Genomic DNA, 15,068 nt, shown 5'->3' with positions numbered 1-15,068 from the left:
GCATGAATTCATGCGCACATTCAGTGAAGGGGAGGCTTCTCTCAAAGGGTTACGAGTCATAGCCATAGAGCAGCAAATAGCTGAAGTTACCAGGTTGCCATAGGATGGAGAACTATTCCCTGAGGCAAAAGATGCAAGAAGTGCAAGGAAAGAGTTTACTCACCAAGCTGATGGACCTCTGAGCGTGGACAAGCAAGGAACTAAACGGATGTCTCTTCCAATAGAATGGCCACAGGTTGCATTTCATATAATGAAATATAACATATGATGGTAGGTACTCCAATCTGCATTATGTTCATTTTAAATTATTGAGTCATCTGAGGCATGGCCGAAGGATAAATATTTTGAATGTCTTGTATCATCTTATCTCTATTAGTGCAAAGGAAACACAGAGGGGTAGTAACCATTTTTTTAGTCATCATGGCTTGATCAAATTATTGGTTGAACGACCTCTTAGAGATGTTTCATAGAAGTCATGGGGAGAGTTCGAGGATATCGTGCAATTTCAGGAAGAAAATGTTCCTGCTGCAGAAGAAATTGCAGTTCAAGAGGAAAATATCAGAGAACCCTCATCTCCTAGGGTTTTTGTAGCAGATGAACCTCCTATTGCCGATGAAGCTTTGCTTGATGTGGAAGGAATAGTCATTGAGCCAAGTATTGAGCAGCCCTCCACTCAAACTCAAGCAACCAGAGATGTGAGTGATGTCATTTATGTGGAAGCATCAGAATTAGGGCACGAAAGTCAGCCAAAGGGTCAACCGTAGGAAGGACATGGAGCCAAAAGATTGTCAAATTTGGCACAAGTAGCAAAGCAGTTTGAAGAACCGGTTGATAAGATCTCAAGCCCTCAGGTAACTACTCATAGGCTCCCTTCATGTCTCACTAGCTTATCCATTGCACTTACATTTTATAGATAGTGGGAGATAGAAAAGGCTAGGCTACAGGGGATAATTGATAAGCAACATAAAGAAATTGAAAAGAGAGACAACCAAATTGTTGAGTTACAAACCAAAGTAGACACTGTAGCAAACATGGTTCCTGAGTTAATGCAATGTAGGGCTCCGCCGAGAGTTTATGCTTTATATTTGAAGGAACAGTATCTATGTTTCAAACTTAATCACATTGTTAGAGATCTTATCCCTTCTTTGGATACTCCTTAGGAATTTTATAATGTTTACCAAGACTCTCCTACAACCATTAAGAATTTGTTATGTGAATTTTATTTGCATAATTATGTTGTCTCTTTTGACAACAAATGGAATCCCTTGTATATTGGTGATATTTAGTTAAAAGCATTGATGTCCTGGATACAAAATGAAATCAGTATGGGAATACATAATAGAACGCACAGGAACTTGGAGTTTGATTGCCCACTGCCACAAAGAGCCAAGGCTAAAAACCCACGACATATGACTATGATTGGCAAAAGTTATTGACTAGACCTGATGTCAGAAGCCAGGCTTTACCATTGAGAGAGGAAGTATTTCAGGAATATGAAAATTTGGTTGGAAATGAGAATCAAGTTGCAGTTGAATGTTTGGTTCAGTGTTGGAACAATATTCCAGAGGACCTAAAGCAGGGTGAACCCCATTCATTGCCCAATTATCATGCAGCCACACAAAGAGCTCCCAAGTATATCCACTTGGGTAGGACAAAAAGCAATAACTGGCTACCTTTGATATTTCAGCCACCTATCTTTATGTGGTCATTGATGGGATGCAAGGTTACAGAAAAACCGTATGATGAGGCCACGGAGGAAGCCAGGTGGACTAGGATGGAAAAGATGAAAGGATTTTATTGAAACCTGGCTATAGGAGGCACAGGACAAGGTACCATAGTTGATTTACGAGTTAGTGCCCGAATAAGGAATTTTCCTCTTGCTGGAGGATCAACAAGACATTAAGTTGGGGGGCAAATGATGAGCTAAAATAATAGCTCTTTTATTTCAATGACTGATAAGTTTTTCCTATGTTTTAAGTTGCATATTGGGACAGTGTTTAAGTCATGTGATGTATTAAAGTTTTAACTATGTGCATTCTGAATGATAATCAAACCCGCTGAACCTTGTATTGTTTTGACTTAATATTCCTGTTTCCATGCAGATTATCATAGGTAATATCATGTATGGATGTATAAATGTTATGATTAATGGAAATAGATATATATGTATGCTTGTATGTTCTAAACCTTTAAATGCGGGAGTAAATAAGTTGCTACAGAAGCGGTTGTTTTAAGCTAGATGGAGAATCATGTCATGAAAGAAGTTGGAGACATTTTGAGGTGGTTAAACATTTAAAACAACAGAGTAGATGGTGTGCAAAAGAATCGGCAAAGGAATAGAGAGACAATACCAGATTCATTTATGGTTGTCTCCAGCAAGCATCAATCTAGTAACCAATGTCATGCTATATTCTTGGTTCCGGTTTAGTTGAGTTCCACGTTTTCTATGGATTAACTTCTTCTCCTTGCAGTAATAAATGTTTCCGCCTAATTTCATAGGCATGATCTAGGTAGTAGGAAGTTTGTTATAATTCTCTTATAAATAAAGACTTGCACCTCTTCTCAGAGGGTAGACATCGTTTTCTAGAATTAGAAGCATTTCTCTTATCTCATGTATTGTATTGACTTTTTGAAATAATGAATAAAATCTATGTTATTCTGAGTATATGGAATCATTTTGAAGTCTAGATACACTCATGAAAGGGGGCCCACTTGGTGAGTATTCATGTGTGATTGTTAGATTAAATTTCCTTTTTACTAGAGTAGATGTTCTGGCAACTGACTATTCCTGCAGCCACCGAAACCAGATCCTGTGACTGTCCTGCAGCCAAAGCAGACAGAGTAATTCTTGTTTGTCAGCTCCGAACTTAGTTAACAATTATTTAGTTAGAATCTTTTGTTAATGTTAATATTTCCTGTAGCCATTCAGTTGTTATATTTTCTCTTATTTATTTCAAATAGACTTAGTTGTTGCAGTAGTGTAGAATGACTATCACATGAACTTAGTGCATATACAATGCAGACCCATTTCAAGTAATACGTCCCTAGGTTGACAAGTAAATGAACTTCAGTCATGGAGATGATAGCTACTCAGAATGGATGACCAATCTTTGGGTCAAGACTTTAGCTCTAGTTATTGTTCCTATTGGCTAGGCAACAACGACATCACACGAAGAGTTCCAAATCAGACACTCTTGACAAATAGGTGGGTTTAGCCTAGCCTATATATTGAAATCAGCAAGTCAATCAATCAAAGTTTCATATCAACAAATCAATCAATCAAAGAATCAATATCAAAATCAAAGAATCTTATCGAAATCAAAGTTTCATATCAAAAATCAATCAATCAAAGAATCATATCGAAATCAAAGTTTCATATCGAAAATCAATCAATCAAAGTTTCATATCGACAAACAATCAATCAGAGGATCATATTGAACTCAAGAAACATATCGAAATCCAGTATCATATCGCAATCAATCAACCAAGGATGCATATCATGCATTCTATCAATGACAATTTGACCCATATCAACAATCAAAACCTATATCGACAATTTGACTCATATCGACAATCAGGAGCCATATCGACAATTTGACCCATAACGACAATCAAGACCCATATCGAAATTTGACCCATAACGACAATCAGGACCCATATGGAAATTTGACCCATGACGACAATCATGATTCATATCGACAATCAGGACCCATATCGACAATTTGACCCATAATGACAATTAGGACACATATCGACCCTTGACCCATATCAATCAATGACTCATATCAACAATTAAGACTAATACCAAAGTGACCCATATCAAAATTTGATCCATATCGACCCCTCATATCAACTAATGACTCATATTGACCCTAGACTAACTTTTCAACATCACGGATCTCAATGAACAAAATCAACACCTACCAACACATCGGAAAGGTACCAAACATCATAACAATCCTAAAAATCAAATTGGCACATGTCAAAATTTTCAAAAAATTCAAAACTATCATGTATGCACTAAAACAATTGGAGTATGTGCTAAACCAAATGCGTTGTACGATTTAATGTATGCGCTAAGTTGTACAACAAATGCGCTACGACAAAAATCGAATATGCTATGTCGTACAACGTATGCGCTTCGAAAAGAGATGTATGTGCTAAAATATCAAAAAATAAAATAAAATGTGAAAACCCTAACACACACGCAAAAATTAAAAAATCTAGCCTAAAAAGCAAGAAAATATAGCTAAAAAATTCACAAGGAAGGTTAGAAAATCGAACTTACTGGTGGGTTGTACTCAAGTGGTAGCTAGAATAGCCAGACACACTCGAATCGATGTTTGTGGTAGGGGGGCTCCATTTCTTCTCTCCTCTCCAAGCTCCAATCTCCAAATGACAAGTGCACAAATGAGGTGGAAATGGGCCCTAGAGGGTTTATATAGCCTATGTTGATGCAGGCGGCTGTGGTGCCTCGATGGACATGTGGGGCATGTATGCGCTATGCCCACATTAGTTCTTCATCAATTCTTCAATATTATTTTTAATAAAATTTATCGACAAATAAATATCGAAAAATTTAAAAATTTAAAAAAAAATATAAAAAATTCAAAAATTCAAAAATTGAATTTTTTTAAAAAATCGTCTACGTCGCGACACTACCCCAGAAATCGTATTTTTTTCTCAATTTATCTCTCGAGGGGGCATATCGACATCAATTTAATAGTAGTCTCATATCGACTTTTCATATCAAATCAATTTTTCATATCCAGGGTTTCATATCAACAATTTTGGCAACAACATCATATTGAAAATTTTGGCGACATACCGAGCGTTTTTCTTTGAATCAACATGTCGTCACACATCGCTTCAAAAAGGGGCAAAATGTAGACACCTAAAACTTGCACAACTAATTAAATGAATTTTATTCATTTAATCATTATTAATTAGCCTATTAATTAAATAATATCCCCTTTTCTTCTATTTTGGCCATTAATCAAATTAAAGATTTGATTAATATTTCCCTTCTTCTATCTAAGCCATTTAATTAAATTCACATTTAATTAAAAATCTCCATTTATCCCCTTTCCCATTTTAATTAAATCTAAATTTAATTAAAATCCCCTTTTGCATTTAAATAAATCAAAATTTATTTGTAAATCCCCCCACTTGCAAAATCCTACAAATGCAAGTTGCATCCCTTTTGGCTAAATTAAATCATTTTAATTTAACTTAGAAAAATCCTATTTTCCCTCACCCACTTGCATTCTCCTACATCTCCCACTTGCCTCCATAATCATCCTTGTAGAAACCTCATAATCCAATCCTAATCATGTATAATCTCCTAATCATGTCCTTTCCCTAAATTTGGGGGAGTCACTTCTCCAAATTTGGAAGAAAGTCTTCAAAATGCATTTAAGACTTTATCTATTTCAACAAGTTAACTTGTTGAGTCTTCCAAACATGTAAGACTCTTACATAAACCACTAGTGGTTTTCCTCTTTGGGCAAGTTAGCCTCCAAATTCTTCAAAGGCATTTAATGTCTCTTACAATCCCACATCCCTTAGCCATGATGGTTGTCCCTTTAACCATTTTCTCATGTTGCACAAGAGTTTATCTCTTGGGTAATAGCATGCCTCCCTGGTTAATGACATTATCCAATGATGTCACTCCTTGAGGTTATCCCTAATTGCTTGCTTAGCATCTAATGCTTGTTTAGCATCTTCTCAAGCCCTCTCAAGGTGACATTTGTCAACTTGGGATTGAATTGAATCTCTCCCATGGATTGATAACTTTCAATCCCAGCCCTTGTTGAGATTACTCAATCTCAACCATCCATTTCTCTATTTTGCCTATAAATAAAACTCATTTCTTCAATTCAAGGATCCCAATCTTGTGCATCCAAATTATAGTCATTTTGCAGGTTATCAAGGAGCTCATTTGTCATCTTCAAGCATCTAAGTCTTCTAGCATTAGCATCATAGCATTTAGCTTAATTGCATTATGTTTTAGATCATTTAGCCTAAATTGCATATCAATTACATACTTTTTCATCTTCATCTAGCTTAATTAGCTCGTCGCAATCTTCAATTTGGAATTAACTTAGCCTCATATCATCTCCACCATCTTGGTCATAACTAGCTTTTCATCTTGCATCCTTAGCTTCCATTCATATCATCATCTTAGCATTCACTAGGATCTTAGTTGCATTCATTTTGATCCTAAAATCATCATTTAAATCTCGTTCTCTAGGTTGACATCCAACAGATCAAGTGCTCTTCCAAGTGAGGGCCACCTTGAATCTTAAGGATCTTTAGGGATAGAGGAGCATGGAACGATTTTGAGAGTTTTTGGTTCACTAACATGTTTTTGTGATTACTAACTCTAATACAATGTTTCATGTGTGTGTTTGAGGTGTTTTCTCCCATTGCAGGATGATCCCACATTTCTAGCACACAATTGGAAGTAGAAAAATTGGTTTCTCTAAATGTATTTGTTGAATTATTAACAAGAAAGGGTTGTCAAGTCATAGGGTGGTGGACTTGTAATTAGCATAACCAAAAAATGCATCTCTGAGGTATTTTGGGTACACTTGGCAACCAACAAAGAAATTAATTTTGAAAAATTAAAGGAGAAATATCTAACAAACCATATCACATACAGAGGTTGTTATTTGCCAAGGCACACAATAAAAGGGGTAGATGATAGGTTGGTTAAAATTCGCCAAACGAAAGAGAGCCCTTCACCATCAAGATATTTCAAGATTATTTCATTAAGACCTATTACACTTTATACAAGTTTTAGGGGAGGAGACACAAGTAGATATGCCAATCCATTTAATGTATATGGTTGCAGATATTCAGGACCCCATGGTCAACACGGGATATGATTTTTCTATGTGCATAGCCAAGAAAATGCACAAACAATTGGTGTTGACTAAGGCTAATGCTATTATAGTTGAAGATGTAATAGAGACCTACAATATGCAGGGAAAGTGGTGTTTCTATTACATCTTCAACTATGTACCCCCACCATCGCCCTCAAAGATCACTGCTATCACCATGCCTAAGGAGAAGGATGGAAATTAATTTGAAGTGCAACAATGACAGTGTCAATGATAGTAGAGCCCTTGCTTGTGCACACTTCATGTCAGATGATTCATTTGCAAAGACACAAGAATGCAAAGATTTTGTATAAGGATGAATGAGGACCGATATCACAATAAAATCAATTCAAGGATGGAAATGGAAGATCCTTCTGAATATGAGCATATTAGATTATATTTTCTATTTGATTTTAAGAGTATTACTCCAGAAGAGGGGAGAAGAATGGTGAAAGAGACTGGTATGCTTTGGTTACTAGAATGGGATATATCCTCTATTATTTTATTGGATACAGTTAGAAGGAAAGACATTGAGGTGCTTTCCACAGAAGAGCAAGCAGAATTGGCCCTCTTAGGATCCAATTTCAACCCTAATTTTGAAACCCTAGCTATTTGGGAAATGACCCCTAATACTAATAGGCCTCAAATATGTGATGTCCATGAATTGACATGAAGTGTAATTATTAAAAGGCTATTAGAGACCATTGCTCCTCAAGTTGCATCCTTCGTAGTTAATGCAACACTCTTTTGTGAAGCAAAAACCTAGAAACCACAGGCAAGATTTGACAAGCTACATGATAAATACATGGATGCCTTAAGGGAAATAAATCAATTAAAATCTTATATACCATTTCCTTAAACATCTATCTATGTGCAAATTGTTGAATCTCCCCCAAGCTCTGTAAAGTTGTCATCGCAAGAGGAGTCACTCCAAGCCAAAATAAAGGAGTTGAATGAGCAAGTAAAGGGCTTCAAAGGAAAGAGGTTGAATTGAATGGTTTGAATAGTTGCAAATCTATTCAACTTTAAAATTTCAAAAATTATGAAATAACTGGATGATACATGGAAGTCTTATTCAAATCTTCAGTCAACTTACCCGAAATATTTGAGTGATAGACAAAATTTGAAAGGATTTGTGAATAGACAGAACCCTAATGCTCCAATGCTCAAAATAACTTACAAATGTGCTAGGTTTGATCCACAACTGACTGGAGAGCTAATTGCTTCACGTAATATGTTGATCATAATGGAGGAAGTTGTAGCATATTTGGCCAAATTGGACAAACAAGTGAAAGGCAAATCAGACCATTTGGAGAGTATGAAAAGGGAGTGGTACCAAGCATTTTTGGGGAGCGTGGGATTTTAAAGCCACTTCATAAATGGAAGGATGAATTCAATACAATGGTTCCCACTTTGTCCTCTTTTGTGCTAGCTGAATGAAATGTAAATACATATTCATTGATATCATACTTGATCATTTAAAGTTAAATTTTGATAGCTTCACCAAAGAAACTAGAGCAATCTTGGATGCCAGATTCACCATGCATAATGAAAGAGTGACAAGATTTCTAACTTTATAATGGCTCTTAAAAAGAATGCATGCAAAATGGGTAGGGAAGTATGATGATAAAGTGATTTTGAAATGCAAGGTGAAATGAGATGAAATGAAAAAATTGATTAGTATTTCAATCAGTCCATGTCATTAGACATTTTACCCCATCACCATCATAAGTAGATCACAAGTGTGTAAAAGGTGGCTCCCAACAGTTTTTGGTGCCAATGTAAGATCAATTTTGATGCGATGTGTCTTCCTTGAGGCAAGTGCATAGGTCTCCAGCAACTCCAATGGATTCAATATCTTCAGCAACAAGCATAAAGCCTAATTTGTCTTCTATTGAAGTCGTTATGCCTTCTAGCATATTATTTTATTAAATGTTTGTGAAATGAATATGTAATATCATTACATTGGCTTTAGGCTTGCTTTGCTCCCTTGTTTCTATAAAAAGGAATCTCCCAGCCATTGTACAAGGATTTTTAATTTTGTCAAGCAGGTTTTTTTTTGTAAAAGTGCTAAGTTTTAGTGTTAAAGAAGTAGTCATGGTTTGTCAGTGTTAATATCTATATAGCAATTTTGTTGTCAAAATATATAAAAAATAGTACATGCTTTTGTTACAATTATATCCAAAATGTTTACTGAATCTCTTTTGAAATAAAATGATCAAGGATCTTTCATTTCATCTATATGAATCTTCTTGAAGTATATGTTTTAGTTTTCTACTTCTCTTCAAGGAAAAGAATAAAATGCTTTGAACAATACATAAGGAATTGAGTCACATGTTAAGAATCTAGAAGAAAATTTGTAACAAATCTCATAAATAGGGGGTGTTAATATAATGAATTAGTGATTTGAACCCACTGGTTAGAATTTAATTGCTAGAAATGTAAATTTGCATGTTATGGACTGACTCTATAACCCTAGGAAGGCGCTAGTCAATAAGTTTTCTTGTGTACTATTTAGGACCAAGTAGTTTGTGTGTCTATTGTTGAGCCAAATTCTAAGTAGTTTACATGTCTTCTTGGTGCATTCATATGAGAACATTTTTGTTATGCAATACCCTTCTTGTTAATTGAAGAATTTAGTTGGTATTGTAAAAGGGCTACCCCTAGGTCTTGCAAAGCCTAAAGTGTAGAGGAAATTAATTTTATGATTACTTCCTATTTATTGGCCACTGACTTGAAATCTTCCATGATAAGACATGGGTAACCTTTAAAATATTTAGACAATTAGTTGGAATTAAAAGACGAACCAACACAAACTACGTTTTTCCTACTCCTAATGTGGATCCATAGGTTCCCACTAGGGGGAGGAGAGGTTCTATTATTTTGTTTTCTCTCCTTGAGAGATGGATGACTATCTTGCTTCTCTAGTTGAATCCTACAAAAGCTTCTCCATATTCTCCATATAGTTGGTATGGCAGACTAGAGACTTACATTTTCAAAAACCTTGGTCTAAATCAAGAAAAAGATCGAAAGGGTGCTTTTCCTTAATCAAGGTGGTGCATGTAGGGTTAGGTTGAATCCTCGAGGCTTTCGATGACATCTCTATTAGATCCACCAATAGGATGTTCCTTCTAGATTCTCAATTACACATCTTTGTGCCTTAAGTTTGACCCAATTTCTCCCCCTAAGGATTGTCCTTCAAATATTCACAAGTCATACTTGCCCTTTGTGTTTCCGAGTCATCTAAGTACTCAAGAAGAGGCCTCGAATGAGAAATCTTAGAGTCTACATGAACTTCTTCAATAGAGAACACATAAAAGTAAGATGATTTGTCACCAATCTCCATATTAGGCAATTTACTCTATGTAACAACTTCTCAGGCTTTCAAAACGAGATCTCTCAACAAAGGAAAGATATTTTTGGTAAGGAAATCTTGCTTCATAGGAAAGAATAGCCATTTATCTAAACTTCCTTCAAGGGCCTTCTCCTTCCAAATTTTCCTAATTGATTTTCCATTATGGGTAAGGCATAGTTTCACTCAATGTCTCACTTTCTTACATTTAAAAAAGGCAAAGGGAATAGATTGACATTCTAGCATTTGCTTCCATTCTCCTAGACTTGATTTAAAGCTATTGGAGGAGAGTGGATTAGCTTCCTATTCAACACAAAAATAGTTTCTAGCAAAGACCATCTGTCTTCTTGTGAGGGTCATAGGGTCAATGGAAATTATTTGACCAAGATCGTTGACAACTCCTTTGAAGACCTCTTTATTGCAACATTCTATTAGAATACTAGACACATGAACCCACATTGATGCCATGTTAAAAGAGTTTTTTTGAGGCATCAAACCTTGACTCGCATCTCTTGAGGGCAAAGGTCCATTTAGTGATAAGCCACAACAACCTGGCTAGGATTTTATAGAGGTCCTCTTCACAAGCAAAGACAAGTGATAAATAATCTTTGGTAAGGATAGTGATCTTCAATTGAATTTTCATTCTCCATTTTTTGCCCGCCTAGGCTCTTACCATTTATATATTCACTCAAGGACCCAAAAAAAAATTGACCAAAGTCATCTCTAGCTCAGAGACACTTTACTCAACAATACCGTCACGAATAGAAATGAACAACTCACCTAAACAAGGGTTAGAGGAAACCTTTATCTATAAAAAAGATCTTTATTCTTCCAATTGTGGATCAAAGAAGGAAACCCAACACTAGGGAACCACCAAGATTGTTGTGTAGATAGATGAGGACTGACCACTAAATACTTCAAGGTCCACAATCTAAACCACTTTAAATAGAATAACCTCAAAACTAGGGACAAAAGTCTTGGGGCTCCCTCCAAGAATCTCATCACCAAGTATTTGCCACTTGCAAGATACGTCTTAGGTCAAGAGGTTTATCCAAAACTTGCACAAACCTATCTTCCTTGTCCTTTGCCATCCCATTTGGCATCTAATCACTATCATCACTCACACCCCATTCATAGTCCCACCACCAACTTGTTGCCCATAGTTTGCAACCCTAGCTATAGACGCTAGACCCTCTGTCATTTAAATTAGTATATCATGTTTCTTCGAGAAAAAAATTGATTTTTTGTATGTTGATTACTCAACATTAAATAAGGCATTTTTGCATGTTGAGATAAATAATTATTTAAATATAAATCTTTTGTGAAAAAATGTCCATACAAATATTATCTACAACTAAAAGATTTTTATTTTTAATAGTACCAAAGATGAGCAAATTTTGATAGCTACAAGATACATTCACTTATAATGGCCTATTCACTAAAAAAAATATTTAAAATTATTTTTAAAATTAGTTTCATTTCTGGATCGAAAATTCTTATATCCATCCCTAACTCATTTGTCAATGAAGGAAAAAATTTGGGCACACAGAAAATGAGAAAGCTGCTCAATGGTAATTATGTGAGAACATTAAATAGAATTCTTTTAAGTCAAAGGTGCAGCCATAACCAGAAAGTTCACATTGTAATAGCTTAAACATCCCTTTATTTAATTTGTGAATTTCATACAATAATAAAATAAAAAAATCATAAAACAAAAGATGAAACTAGACTACCTGGATTATGAAAATATAATAGGAAACAATTTTACATCTTCCCTATCAACCAAGAAAGGACTTGGTTGATTTCTGCTTTAGCAGAGAGATAAAAATACCCAAATCCAGCCATAGCAGGAAATATAAGAGCCAAACACAATCCAGCCCTAGCAGGAAATATAAAATTTTGACTGTCGCGATCTGGTTCTGTTAGCAGCAATTATTATATTACTTCCCTCAAGATAAACATGTGATTACCATCCACATAAGAAATCTTGATAGACAAGTTTAATAGATAACAGAAAGTATGGATTGTCATAAATCATTTTCAAATATCAGAAAAATAATGACCTGTCTGTGGCAAACACCCTTACAACTATCTTTAGAGATTTACATTTATTATGCAAAATTCTAAAATATTTTGTTATATCTATAAAATCATAAAATATTTTAAATTGATGATAATTTTTAAATTTTAAGTATAATTCTTATGATGAAAAGTACTCTTCAATAATAGGAAGGAACCATGCAATTATGCTTCAATCCAAACTATCAGAACTAGATTTATAACGAAAATTATCAAAAATAACTTTCCCATCCTTGTAAAAGAGAATTGTTCTATACATGAATAACAATCAGTTTTTAGAACTGGGAAAATATAAATCCAGGAACGATTTTGAATGGCTGGCACTCACCAAAACATGACAACTATCTTGCCTTAGAAATAATAAAAGAATCATCATTTACAAAGTCCTTTAATATTTGCATTTGACCAAATTTAACCAGCCAGTTAAGTATCCGGACAGTTCCATCACTTGGAGCACAACCTTCTTTCTTCATTTGATCCATCACCAAAAGTGTTTTTTCAAGGTCATGTCTTTTACTGAAGGTGAGTAATAATTTATTGTACGTTAGAACATCTGGAAATATATCTTTTGTTCTCATCTCATCCATCATCGAGAGAGCCATGTCAAGTTTGTTTTCCTTGCATAGAGAACCAATCAATATAGTATAGGTTACAACAGTCGGAGCAATACCAACCACTTTCATCTTTGAAAAATACTTCAAGGCCTTATCCAATTCACCAATTTTGCAATAGCCGTCAATCAGACAGCTATAAGTGACTACATCACGAATAAAGCCTTCATCTAGCATCTTATCAAAGAGTGACTGTGCTCTAGAAAAATCTCCTGCCTTGCACAGGCCATCAATGACTTTGCTGTATGTCACTTCATCAGGTTTCAAATCCCTTGTTGCCATCTCCTCTAAAATCTTTCCTACCATGTTCATTTCTCTTGTTCTACAGAATGCACATATTAGTGTATTATATGTAATTACATTAGGAAGATGTCCCCTATTTTCCATCTCAGAAATAAGGTTAAATGCTTCCTTTGCCCTGTTACTCTGACATAATCCAGCAATTAGATGGTTGTAGGTAACAACATTTGGGGAGAAACCTTTGCTTAGCATATTTTTAAACAACGTTTGAGCCTTTTCCACCTCATGCAATTCACATAGGCTGTGTATCAAAGAATTAAAAGTAATCACATTCGGCTGTAAACCCCTTCTCAACATGTCATGAAAACAATCCCAAGCCTTGTCCATCTTGCCATCTTTGCACAATCCATCAATAACCGCATTAAATGTCACTACATTAGGCGAAGGACCAAACTCCATCATTTCTACAAACAGACTGTAGGCTTTGTCTGTTTTCCCAGCCTTGCAAAAGCCATCTATCAGGCTACTATAAGTATAGTTGTTAAGAAAATGGCCGTCTTGTAACATTTTACCTACTAATCCTAGAGCTTCATATATTCTTTCTACTTTGCAAAGACCATCAATCAGGGTGTTGTATGTAACAATACTTGAGGAGTAGTAACTATTTTTCATTCCAGCTAATAACCTTAGAGCTTCATCTTCCCTTCCCACCTTGCAGAGACCATTAATTAGGGTACTGCATAAAATATTATTAGGAGAAATGCCAGTTTGTATCATCTCAGCAAATAAAACAAGAGCTTCATCTACTCTACCTCTTTTACATATCCCATCAATTAGGGTGCCGAATGTAACAACATTAGGAAAATAATGAACGTGCCTCATTCCGTGGAAAATCCTAAGTGCTTCTTCTATTTCATCCCGTTTACACAAAGCCTTTACGAGGATGCTATAAGTCACAACATCTGGATCTATTTCCATCTCTTTCATTTCAGCAAGAAGGGTGTTGATTCGAGGAATATCACCAGAGTTTCCAAGGCCATCCAAAAGGGCGGTGAATGATACGACATTGAGAGGAAGGCGTTGAGTAATGGCTGAATGTAAAAATTCCCAGGCCTTGTTCGTGTTTCCCGATTTGCAGAGGGCAGTAATGGACTGATTGAAGCGAATAACATTAAATTTGTGTGTGATTTGAGAAGGGGGTTTCTCCTGTTTGTGTGTGTGTTGAGATGAGGTTTTGGAAGAATGAGAAGAAGCTACCTGTTTAAAGAGGGGGCATCGCATCCATTTGAAGTTGTGCATCATCTCCATCTTGCAGCGGGTAATAGAGCAGAGCAGAACAAAACCCTCACGAATCTGCTCTGACCCTACACTCAACGAATAAATAGAAAACAAATATAATTATAATTATTATTAAAAAGGAAATAAATCCAGCCCAACATTTATTTACCTATAGTTCTGAAAATTGAATTAGGGGAAAATTGAATTTAAACATATGATATAGCTAACATTTAATATAGCTTTTTAAAAATTTGTTCAGGATAATTTTTTAAATAGATGTATTTTTTCTCATAATATTTTCTTAAAGGTATATTTAAGATGTTTATTTAGTAGTTCTTATTTAGGTAGAATATTGCATTCATTCAATTTTATTTTTCAATTAATTGAATCAATCATTATAAAGAATTAAAATTTTAGAACAAATTTTTTATAGTTTGCATTTAATTTTTTATTTAAAATGATTGTAATTAATTTTGATTTTATTGGACATAGCTAACTTCCCGCATCTAAAACTCTCTATATGTACATCATATTTTGATTTTGTTTTATTTTTGTTGTCTCTCTATACGACTTTACTGCTTATAACTAAGGATCTGACTTTTGGGTAGTAACGATGCATGTTGT

The 15,068-nt window shown here is 35.1% G+C and overlaps 1 pseudogene; it reads right to left on the bottom strand.

Moving 5' to 3' along the window:
• Window positions 1-14,523, bottom strand: part of LOC131034063 (pentatricopeptide repeat-containing protein At1g06710, mitochondrial-like) — a 36,451-nt pseudogene extending 21,928 nt beyond the window's left edge.
• Between the last annotated feature and the right edge of the window lie 545 nt (window positions 14,524-15,068).

Source organism: Cryptomeria japonica, chromosome 2 (assembly GCF_030272615.1).
Source record: "Cryptomeria japonica chromosome 2, Sugi_1.0, whole genome shotgun sequence".
NCBI classification, from domain to species: Eukaryota; Viridiplantae; Streptophyta; class Pinopsida; order Cupressales; family Cupressaceae; genus Cryptomeria; species Cryptomeria japonica.
Note: the sequence above shows the minus strand (reverse complement) of the source record. Positions and strands in the feature narration are given on the sequence as shown.